Here is an 11,914-nt window from a genome sequence, read left to right on the forward strand (position 1 = left end):
CACCGAACTGTCCGGTGGTGCACCGGACTGTCCGGTGAGCCAACAGTCGCCAGCGCTAACGGTCGGCCGCGCAATCTTCGCGCGACACGTGGACTGCTCCAACGGTCGGCTGGTGCACCGGACAATGTCTGGTGCGCCAGTCAGCCCAGGGGAGCAACGGTCGGATATGCCAAATTTGGAAGGAGATCAAGCACCGGACCGTCTACAGGACCTGTCCGGTGGCGCACCGGACTGTCCGGTGCGCCACTCGACAGAAGGCAAGGATAGCCTTCTATGTTGATCTCCAACGGCTCCTAGCTGCCTTGGGGCTATAAAAGGGACCCCTAAGCGCATTGAGGAGTAACCCAAGCATTCACTAAGCATCCTAAGACTCCAAGACTCCAACTTCACGCATTCGATTCTTTGTGATAGTGATTTGAGCTCCATTTGAGTTGTGAACTCCGTGCGTTGTGTTTCGAGCTCAAGTCATGACTTGTGTGCGTGGTTGTGCTGCTTATTTGAGTCTTGTGTGTGTTGCTCTTCCCAACCGTACTCTTGTGCGTTCTTTGTGATCAATATTGTAAGGGTGAGAGGCTCCAACTTGTGGAGATTCCTCGCAAACGGGAAAAAGACTATAAGGAAGAAAGCCGTGGTATTCAAGTTGATCATTGGATCACTTGAAAGGGGTTGAGTGCAACCCTCGTCCATTAGGACGCCACAACGTGGAAGTAGGCAAGTGTTACTTGGCCGAACCACGGGATAAAAATCGCGTGTCTCTTGTGATTGCTTTCTCTGTGATTATCTTGTCCACAAGAACTCGTCTCTCAACCACTTAGCCGTACTAACACTTTAAATTAAGTTTTTGTGGCTATTAGTGTTTGATTTTACAGGATCACCTATTCACCCCCCTCTAGGTGCTCTCAACTTGGAGTCCCTGTTTTGAGCCATTTCTTAACGAGTCAGCCCAGCATACACCAGTCCGACATACATTGTCAATCTAGGGCATCGTTGGGACAGACGTGGAACAAGGAAAAGGAGTAGGCTCAATATGGTGATGGATCAGGTTTCTGGCCGCACAAGGAGAGGTTAAGCACCCCCTTTTTATTGACCCAGAGTAGAACGAATGTGGCAAATGCGGCAGACTTGGTCACAACTAATGTACATGCCTTTGGGCGCTTAGTAAGGTGTGATACAATGTTGGCTGCGCCCGATTAGCAGTCAGTTGTTTTTTAGTACATCCAAATTGTTGTTATAATTTTACAATTTACTAACCGGTATATTTTCTTTTTTTTGTGGGATGGTGCAGTACCACTTGTTGGACCCTCACTATGACGACCACAACAAGGGACGACTCACCGCAGAAGGTGAAAGGATCACGATGCCCAAGAGGGGAGTGATTTGGGCTTTTCTAAAATTCTTACAAAAAGCTTCACCCAATCTACTAGCAAGAAGTAAAAGCTATGAAATAGAGAACAACACTAAGTCATTATTGCAAATAGTAGCAAAGCAAATACACAAAGTAAAATGCTCAAAGTAAATGCAAAAAGTAAAGTAGGACAAGAAGACTCCTCCATTTTTTCTGAGGTATCGAAGAGTCGGCACTCTCCACTAGTCCTCGTTGGAGCACCCGCACAAGGGTATCACTCCCCCTTGGTCCTCGTAAGAACCAAGTGCTCACTATGAGATGATCCTTTGCCTCTCTAACATGGTGGATCCCTCATGACCGTGTATAACCATCGATTTGGGTCACCAATAAATCTTCTAGGGTGATTACAGAACTCCAATCACCACCGAGCCATCTAGGTGATGCCGATCACCAAGAGTAATAAGGCATAGACTTACACTTGACCAAGAGAAGCCTAATGCATGTGGTGTGTGCTCTAGGTAGCTCTTTCTTTAGAATCTTCTTGAGTGTGTGAAAGGGAAATGTGCCCTTGGGCCATTTCTAAGTATTTTGGTGATTTAGTGTTCAACACAAGTGCCTAATTGTAAAAAGGTGGACAAAGTACAAATCAAGGATAAAGGTATGTTTCTCAGACTTAGTACATTGTTTTATGGACTAATGTATTGTGTCTAAGTGCTGGAAACAGGAAAAATCCAATTGAAAATGTCTTGGCTCGAGCAGCCAAGACTCTGCTGAGTCTGGGTGCACCGGACTCTCCGGTGGTGCACCGGACAGTGTCCGGTGCGCCAGGCTGGCTCAAGCGAAGTGGCCGCTCTCAGGAATTCACCGGCGACGTACGGCTATAATTCACCGGACTGTCCGGTGTGCACCGGACTGTCCGATGAGCCAACGGTCGGCCGCACAATCTGCGCGGGACACGTGGCCGAGCCAACAGCTAGAAAGGGGCACCGGACATGTCCGGTGCGCCAACGGCTCCAAGTCTGCCAACGGTCGGCTTCGCCATTTAAGGAAAGAAATCTGGCACCGGACAGTGTCTGGTGCGCCAGACGACAGAAGGCAAGAATTGCCTTCCCAGGTTGCTCTCAACGGCTCCTAGCTGCCTTGGGGCTATAAAAGGGGCCCCTAAGCGCATGGAGGAGTACACCAAGCATTCCTACAACATTTCTAAGCACCAAGACATCAATTTCGCGCATTCGTTTCATTGTGATAGCATATAGAGCTCTAGTGGAGTTGTGAACTCATTGAGCTGTGTTGCGAGCTCTTGTTGCGACTTGTGTGCGTGTTGACACTCTGATTCTTGTGTCTTGTGTGCGTTGCTAATCCCTTCCTTGCTCCGTATTCTTTGTGAATTTCAAGTGTAAGGGCGAGAGGCTCCAAGTTGTGGAGATTCCTCGCAAACGGGATTGAGAAAAAGCAAGCAAAACACCGTGGTATTCAAGTGGGTCTTCGGACCGCTTGAGAGGGGTTGATTGCAACCCTCGTCCGTTGGGACGCCACAACGTGGAGTAGGCAAGCGTTGGTCTTGGCCGAACCACGGGATAACCACCGTGTCATCTCTATGATTGATCTTTGTTGGGTATTGTGTTTTGTTGAGGATTCCTCTTTAGCCACTTGGCAATCATTGTGCTAACAATTAACCAAGCTTTGTGGCTTAAGTTTTGAAGTGTTACAGGATCACCTATTCACCCCCCCTCTAGGTGCTCTCAATTGGTATCAGAGCCGTTCTCTTCAAGAAAGGGACTAACCACCCGAAGAGATGGATCCTAAGGGGAAGGGAATCGTGATCAACGACAAGGAAAAGGAGTCCTTTGTCAACGAGCCGAAGGATGACAAGCCTACTGACTCGGGCTCGGGCCACAGACGCAAAGATGGGAAGAAGAAGAAGACAAGACGCATCAAGGTGATCGTCTACTACGACGACAGTGATGAGTCCACTTCTTCCTAAAAGGACGACGATGACGACTACGAGAAAAAGAAAACGGTCAATTCGAACTTTTCTTTTGATTACTCTCGTATTCCTCAAAGTGCAAATGCTCATTTATTATCTATTCCACTTGGTAAACCTCCTCATTTTGATGGAGAGGACTATGGATTTTGGAGTCACAAAATGCGTAGTCACTTGTTCTCTCTCCATCCTAGTATATGGGAGATTGTAGAGAGTGGAATGCACTTTGATAGTACGGATAGTCCCATGTTCATTAATGAGCAAATACATAAGAATGCACAAGCTACTACTGTTCTTCTAGCTTCTTTGTGCAGGGATGAATATCACAAAGTGAGCGGCTTGGATAACGCCAAGCAAATATGGGACACCCTCAAGATTTCACATGAGGGGAACGACGTCACCTTGCTCACCAAAATGGAGTTGGTGGAGGGCGAGCTTGGACAGTTCGCGATGATAAGGGGCGAGGAGCCAACTCAAACATACAACCGGCTCAAGACCCTTATCAACAAAATAAGGAGCTACGGAAGCACGCGATGGACGGACCACGACGTCGTCCGACTGATGCTAAGGTCCTTTACCGTTCTTGATCCTCATTTGGTGAATAATATTCGTGAGAATTCCAGGTACACCAAAATGTCGCCCGAAGAAGTCCTTGGAAAATTCGTGAGCGGGCGAATGATGATCAAGGAGGCGAGGTACGTGGACGACGCCTTGAATGGTCCGATCAACGAGCTGCAACCCCTTGCTCTCAAGGCAACAAGAAGCAAGGAGGCGCTACCTAGCAAGGTGGCACAAATTGAGGCGGCCGGACTTAATGATGAAGAGATGGCCCTCATCATCAAAAGATTCAAGACGACGCTAAAGGGTCGCAAGGGGCAGCCAAGCAAGACCAAGACAAAGGGGAAGCGCTCATGCTTCAAATGTGGTAAGCTTGGTCATTTTATTGCTAACTGTCCCGACAATGATAGCGATCAGGACCAAGGGAACAAGAGGGAGAAGAAGAAGAACTATAAGAAGGCAAAGGGTGAGGCACATCTAGGAAAGGAGTGGGATTCGGATTGCTCCTCCTCCGACTCCGACAATGAAGGACTCGCCGCCACCGCCTTCAACAAGTCATCCCTCTTCCCCAACGAGCGTCACACATGCCTTATGGCAAGGGAGAAGAAGGTATGTACTCGAGACTCTACTTATGCTTCTTCAAGTGAGGACGAATCTAGTGATGAGGATGAAATAGATTATTCGTGTCTATTTAAAGGCCTAGATAGAACCAAGGTAGATAAAATTAATGAATTAATTGATGCCTTGAATGATAAGAATAGGCTTCTAGAAAAACAAGAAGATTTGTTGTATGAAGAACATGACAAATTTGTAGAAGCACAAAAATCTCATGCTTTAGAAGTTAAAAGAAATGAAATGCTTTCCTGTGAATTATCTTCTTACCATGAGACAATTTCTAGCTTAAGGAGCATTAATGATGATTTGAATGCTAAGTTAGAAATAGCTAGGAAATCAACAACTTGTGTAGAAAATGTTGGTATTTGCAATAGATGTAAAGATTTTGATATTGATGCTTGTAGTGAACACATAGCTTCTATTGCAAAGTTAAATGATGAAATGGCTAGTCTTAATGCCCAACTTAAGGCTAGCAAAAGCGATTTTGATAAACTAAAATTTGCTAGGGATGCCTACACGATTGGTAGACACCCCTCAATTAAGGATGGGCTTGGCTTCAAGAGGGAAGCCAAGAACTTAACAAGCCATAAGGCTCCCATATCCGCCAAGGAGAAAGGGAAGGCCCTTATGGCAAGTAGTACTAAAAAGAACCATGCTTTTATGTACAATAATAGAAGACAGTCTCATAGGAGTTGTAATGCTTTTGATTCACATGCCTATGATTCTTATGCTATGTATGCTTCTAATTCTTCCTATATGCATTGTAGAGATATTCCTAGGAAAAATATTCATCATGTGCCTAGAAAGAATTTTGTTCATGCTCCTAGGAAAGTTATGAATGGTCCCTCTACAATTTATCATGCTTTGAATGCTTCCTTTGCTATTTGTAGAAAGGATAGGAAGATAGTTGCTAGGAAATTAGGGGCAAAATGCAAGGGTGATAAAACTTGCATTTGGGTCCCTAAGGAAATTGTGACTAACCTTGTAGGACCCAACAAGAGTTGGGTACCTAAGACCCAAGCCTAAATTTGCCTTGCAGGTTTATGCATCCGGGGGTTCAAGCTGGATTATCGACAGCGGATGCACAAACCATATGACGGGGGAGAAGAAGATGTTCACCTCCTACGTCAAGAATAAGGATTCCCAAGATTCAATAATTTTCGGTGATGGGAATCAAGGCAAGGTAAAAGGGTTAGGTAAAATTGCAATTTCTAATGAGCACTCTATCTCTAATGTGTTTTTAGTTGAGTCTCTTGGTTATAATTTGCTATCTGTTAGTCAATTATGCAACATGGGGTATAACTGTCTATTTACAAATATAGATGTGTCTGTCTTTAGAAGAAGTGATGGTTCACTAGCTTTTAAGGGTGTATTAGACGGCAAACTTTATTTAGTTGATTTTGCAAAAGAAGAGGCCGGTCTAGATGCATGCTTAATAGCTAAGACTAGCATGGGCTGGCTGTGGCATCGCCGCTTAGCACATGTGGGGATGAAGAACCTTCACAAGCTTCTAAAGGGAGAACACGTGATAGGTTTGACTAACGTGCAATTCGAAAAAGATAGACCTTGTGCAGCTTGTCAAGCAGGTAAACAAGTGGGAGGAGCACATCACAGCAAGAATGTGATGACCACTTCAAGACCCCTGGAGCTGCTGCATATGGACCTCTTCGGACCCGTCGCCTATTTGAGTATAGGAGGAAGTAAGTATGGTCTAGTTATTGTTGATGACTTTTCCCGCTTCACTTGGGTATTCTTTTTGCAGGATAAGTCTGAAACCCAAGGGACCCTCAAGCGCTTCCTCAGGAGAGCTCAAAATGAGTTTGAGCTCAAGGTGAAGAAGATAAGGAGCGACAACGGGTCCGAGTTCAAGAACCTTCAAGTAGAGGAGTTCCTTGAGGAGGAAGGGATCAAGCACGAGTTCTCCGCTCCCTACACACCACAGCAAAATGGTGTGGTAGAGAGGAAGAACAGGACGCTAATCGACATGGCGAGGACTATGCTTGGAGAGTTCAAGACCCCCGAGCGTTTTTGGTCGGAAGCCGTGAACACGGCTTGCCACGCCATCAACAGGGTCTACCTTCACCGCCTCCTCAAGAAGACGTCATATGAGCTTCTAACCGGTAACAAACCCAATGTATCGTACTTTCGTGTATTTGGGAGCAAGTGCTACATTCTAGTGAAGAAGGGTAGAAATTCTAAATTTGCTCCCAAAGCAGTAGAAGGGTTTTTGTTAGGTTATGACTCAAATACAAAGGCGTATAGAGTCTTCAACAAATCATCGGGTTTGGTTGAAGTCTCTAGCGACGTTGTATTTGATGAGACTAATGGCTCTCCAAGAGAGCAAGTTGTTGATTGTGATGATATAGATGAAGAAGATGTTCCGACGGCAGCCATACGAACCATGGCGATTGGGGAAGTACGGCCACAGGAACAAGATCAACCTTCATCCTCAACAATGGTGCATCCCCCAACTCAAGAAGATGAACAGGTTCATCAAAAGGAGGCGTATGATCAAGGGGGAGCACAAGATGATCAAGTAATGGAGGAAGAAGCACAACTAGCACCTCCAACTCAAGTCCGAGCGATGATTCAAAGGGATCATCCCGTCGACCAGATTTTGGGTGACATAAGCAAGGGAGTAACTACTCGGTCTCGATTAGTTAATTTTTGTGAGCATTACTCCTTTGTCTCTTCTATTGAGCCTTTCAGGGTAGAGGAGGTCTTGCTAGATCCAGACTGGGTGTTGGCCATGCAAGAGGAGCTCAACAACTTCAAGAGGAATGAAGTTTGGACACTGGTGCCTCGTCCTAAGCAAAATATTGTGGGAACCAAGTGGGTGTTCCGCAACAAACAAGACGAGCACAGAGTGGTGACGAGGAACAAGGCTCGACTTGTGGCAAAAGGTTATGCCCAAGTCGCAGGTTTGGACTTTGAGGAGACTTTTGCTCCTGTGGCTAGGCTAGAGTCCATTCGTATTTTGCTAGCATATGCCGCTCACCATTCTTTCAGGTTGTTCCAAATGGATGTGAAGAGCGCTTTCCTCAACGGGCCGATCAAGGAGGAAGTGTACGTGGAGCAACCCCCTGGCTTCGAGGATGAACGGTACCCCGACCACGTGTGTAAGCTCTCTAAGGCGCTCTATGGACTTAAGCAAGCCCCAAGAGCATGGTATGAATGCCTTAGAGACTTTTTAATTGCTAATGCTTTCAAGGTTGGGAAAGCCGATCCAACTCTTTTCACTAAGACTTGTGATGGTGATCTTTTTGTGTGACAAATTTATGTCGATGACATAATATTTGGTTCTACTAATAAAAAGTCTTGTGAAGAGTTTAGCAGGGTGATGACGCAGAAATTCGAGATGTCGATGATGGGCGAGTTGAACTACTTCCTTGGGTTCCAAGTGAAGCAACTCAAGGATGGCACCTTCATCTCTCAAACGAAGTACACACAAGACTTGCTGAAGCGGTTTGGGATGAAGGACGCCAAGCCCGCAAAGACTCCGATGGGGACCGACGGACACACCGACCTCAACAAAGGAGGTAAGTCCGTTGATCAAAAGGCATACCGGTCTATGATTGGGTCTTTACTTTATTTATGTGCAAGTAGACCGGATATTATGCTTAGTGTATGCATGTGTGCTAGATTTCAATCCGATCCTAAGGAATGTCACTTAGTGGCAGTGAAGCGAATCCTTAGATATTTAGTTGCTACGCCTTGCTTCGGGGATCTGGTATCCAAAGGGGTCTACCTTTGACTTGATTGGATATTCAGATTCCGACTATGCTGGATGTAAGGTCGATAGGAAGAGTACATCGGGGACGTGCCAATTCTTAGGAAGGTCCCTGGTGTCATGGAATTCTAAGAAACAAACCTCCGTTGCCCTATCCACCGCTGAGGCCGAGTATGTTGCCGCAGGACAGTGTTGCGCGCAACTACTTTGGATGAGGCAAACCCTCAGGGACTTTGGCTACAATCTGAGCAAAGTCCCACTCCTATGTGATAATGAGAGTGCTATCCGCATGGCGGAAAATCCTGTTGAGCACAGCCGCACAAAGCACATAGACATCCGACATCATTTTTTGAGAGACCACCAGCAAAAGGGAGATATCGAAGTGTTTCATGTTAGCACCGAGAACCAGCTAGCCGATATCTTTACCAAGCCTCTAGATGAGAAGACCTTTTGCAGGTTGCGTAGTGAGCTAAATGTCTTAGATTCGCGGAACTTGGATTGATTTATAGCATACTTGTGTTTATGCCTTTGATCATGTTCCTTATGCATATTGTCGCTTAATAATGGTGCTCAAGTTGTACAAACACTCCCTGGACCTCACAAGTTCGTTGCAAAGTGATGCACACGTTTAGGGGGAGATGTGTTACAACTTGACCCTTTGAGACTAACCATGTGCTTGAGTTTGATGATTTAGTCTCGAAGGAGGTTTGAAAGGAAAAAGGTGGACTTGGACCATGAAAGACTTCCACTGCACTCCGATGAGAGGGTAACTTATTCCAAGTTCATCTCATGTACTCTTATTGCCTTTGTATTCTTATTGAAGATTTTGGTGAGGCAATGGGGTTCTTAGGGCCAAGATTGATCCCGTTTTGGTGCTTGATGCCAAAGGGGGAGAAAATAAAGGCCAAAGCAATAAATGGATCAGCTATCACTTGAGAGATTTTGAAAATAGTAGAATAGAGTTTTTTGGTTTGACAAAACTCTTTTGTTGCCTCTCTTGTCAAAAGTTGGCTTCTTGTGGGGAGAAGTGTTGATTATGGGAAAAAGGGGGAGTTGTTGAAATCCTTGATCAAAATCCTTTGGAAAACCTCTCTTTATGTCTCTACAAGTGGATTTGACTTAGAGATAGGAATTTGAGTTTGATTTGCAAAAACAAACCAAATGCTGGCAAAGAGTGATCCATATATGTCAAATTTGAATCAAAACAATTTGAGTTCTTATTTGAATTGATTTTGTACTTGTTCTACTTGCTTTATGTTGTGTTGGCATAAATCACCAAAAAGGGAAATGTGCCCTTGGACCATTTCTAAGTATTTTGGTGATTTAGTGTTCAACACAAGTGCCTAATTGTAAAAAGGTGGACAAAGTACAAATCAAGGATAAAGGTATGTTTCTCAGACTTAGTACATTGTTTTATGGACTAATGTATTGTGTCTAAGTGCTGGAAACAGGAAAAATCCAATTGAAAATGTCTTGGCTCGAGCAGCCAAGACTCTGCTGAGTCTGGGTGCACCGGACTCTCCGGTGGTGCACCGGACAGTGTCCGGTGCGCCAGGCTGGCTCAAGCGAAGTGGCCGCTCTCGGGAATTCACCGGCGACGTACGGCTATAATTCACCGGACTGTCCGGTGTGCACCGGACTGTCCGGTGAGCCAACGGTCGGCCGGGCCAACGGTCGGCCGCGCAATCTGCGCGGGACACGTGGTCGAGCCAACAGCTAGAAAGGGGCATCGGACTGTCCGGTGTGCACCGGACATGTCCGGTGCACCAACGGCTCCAAGTCTGCCAACGGTCGGCTTCGCCATTTAAGGAAAGAAATCTGGCACCGGACAGTGTCCGGTGTGCACCGGACTGTCCGGTGCGCCAGACGACAGAAGACAAGAATTGCCTTCCCAGATTGCTCTCAACGGCTCCTAGCTGCCTTGGGGCTATAAAAGGGGCCCCTAGGCGCATGGAGGAGTACACCAAGCATTCCTACAACATTTCTAAGCACCAAGACATCAATTTCGCGCATTCGTTTCATTGTGATAGCATATAGAGCTCTAGTGGAGTTGTGAACTCATTGAGCTGTGTTGCGAGCTCTTGTTGCGACTTGTGTGCGTGTTGACACTCTGATTCTTGTGTCTTGTGTGCGTTGCTAATCCCTTCCTTGCTCCGTATTCTTTGTGAATTTCAAGTGTAAGGGCGAGAGGCTCCAAGTTGTGGAGATTCCTCGCAAACGGGATTGAGAAAAAGCAAGCAAAACACCGTGGTATTCAAGTGGGTCTTCGGACCGCTTGAGAGGGGTTGATTGCAACCCTCGTCCGTTGGGACGCCACAACGTGGAGTAGGCAAGCGTTGGTCTTGGCCGAACCACGGGATAACCACCGTGCCATCTCTATGATTGATCTTTGTTGGGTATTGTGTTTTGTTGAGGATTCCTCTTTAGCCACTTGGCAATCATTGTGCTAACAATTAACCAAGTTTTGTGGCTTAAGTTTTGAAGTGTTACAGGATCACCTATTCACCCCCCCCTCTAGGTGCTCTCAGTGTGTATGTTCATTCTAACATGTGCAAGCCTTCTATGCCATAGTCATCCAAGAGATGCTTTGGTAAAGAGGCAAGTCCTTAGATTAGCATCTTCAGAAGAGAAGTACACTAAAAATAGGTTGCTATATCTAAATCCTTTGAATATTATTGGCTCATCATCCATTTTAGATACAACAACATCTAACGAAGTGAATAAGCACCGAAGACAAAGATCACATAGTTGACCGACTGATAACAAGTTGAAACTCAATGGCGCAACCAAGGGAACATTTGAAATTGAAAGATCATTTGATATTGCCACCTTGCCAAGTCCTTAAACTTTTCCTTTTGAATTATCTACAAATGTGATTTTGTCTTATTCATCAACATTTTCATCTAATGAGGTGAACATCTGTGGGTTACCGGTCATATGTTGAGTACATCCACCATCAATTATCCAATGGCTCCCACCGATCTTGTAGTTCACCTACACGGACAAGTGAATCAAGCTTCAATCTTGGAGATCCTATCTTGCATAGGGCCCATAACTTTCCCAATTAAGGTCTTTGCAACCCAAATTTGTCTAGGTCTACTCTTGTTTGGTGGACCTAAGAATGTTACTTTGACCTTCCCATTTTCAACTTTTCTAAGGACCTAGTGAGTATTGAATGCAAAAGGTTTCGAGTGCTTTGGCAATGGAATTGGTGGTGTGGCTTTGCAATTGCGAGCAAAATATTCTTCTTTTCCACACTCATAACACTGGATGGGCTTAGGATTTTGCTTAGCCTTGTTTTGAGTTGTTGCTTTCTTTTGCACAAATGAATTGCATCCAATACCACTCTTGTTATTTTTCACGATTGTGTTCATGAGGAGCTCATTTTGGAGGTATTTACCCTTGCTGAATTTTTGCACACTAGTGGCAAGATGTTCTTTCTCAAGCTTGAGCTTCTTGATCTCTTCCCTAAGCCTCTCATTGTCCAATACCAACTTATTATTAAAATCTTTGCTTTCTATGGCAATTTTTCCCTTGGTGGTTGCATCAGTCAAGTACTTCTTTAATTGCTTGTTCTCTAGTGTCATGACTTCAAGTTTTCCAACCAAATCATCATGAAGACTAGATTGATCAACATTGCTCAAATCATCACATGAGGTTGCTACATCAAGCTTAACAACGA

This window comes from Zea mays, chromosome 3 (assembly GCF_902167145.1).
Source record: "Zea mays cultivar B73 chromosome 3, Zm-B73-REFERENCE-NAM-5.0, whole genome shotgun sequence".
Taxonomy (NCBI): Eukaryota; Viridiplantae; Streptophyta; class Magnoliopsida; order Poales; family Poaceae; genus Zea; species Zea mays.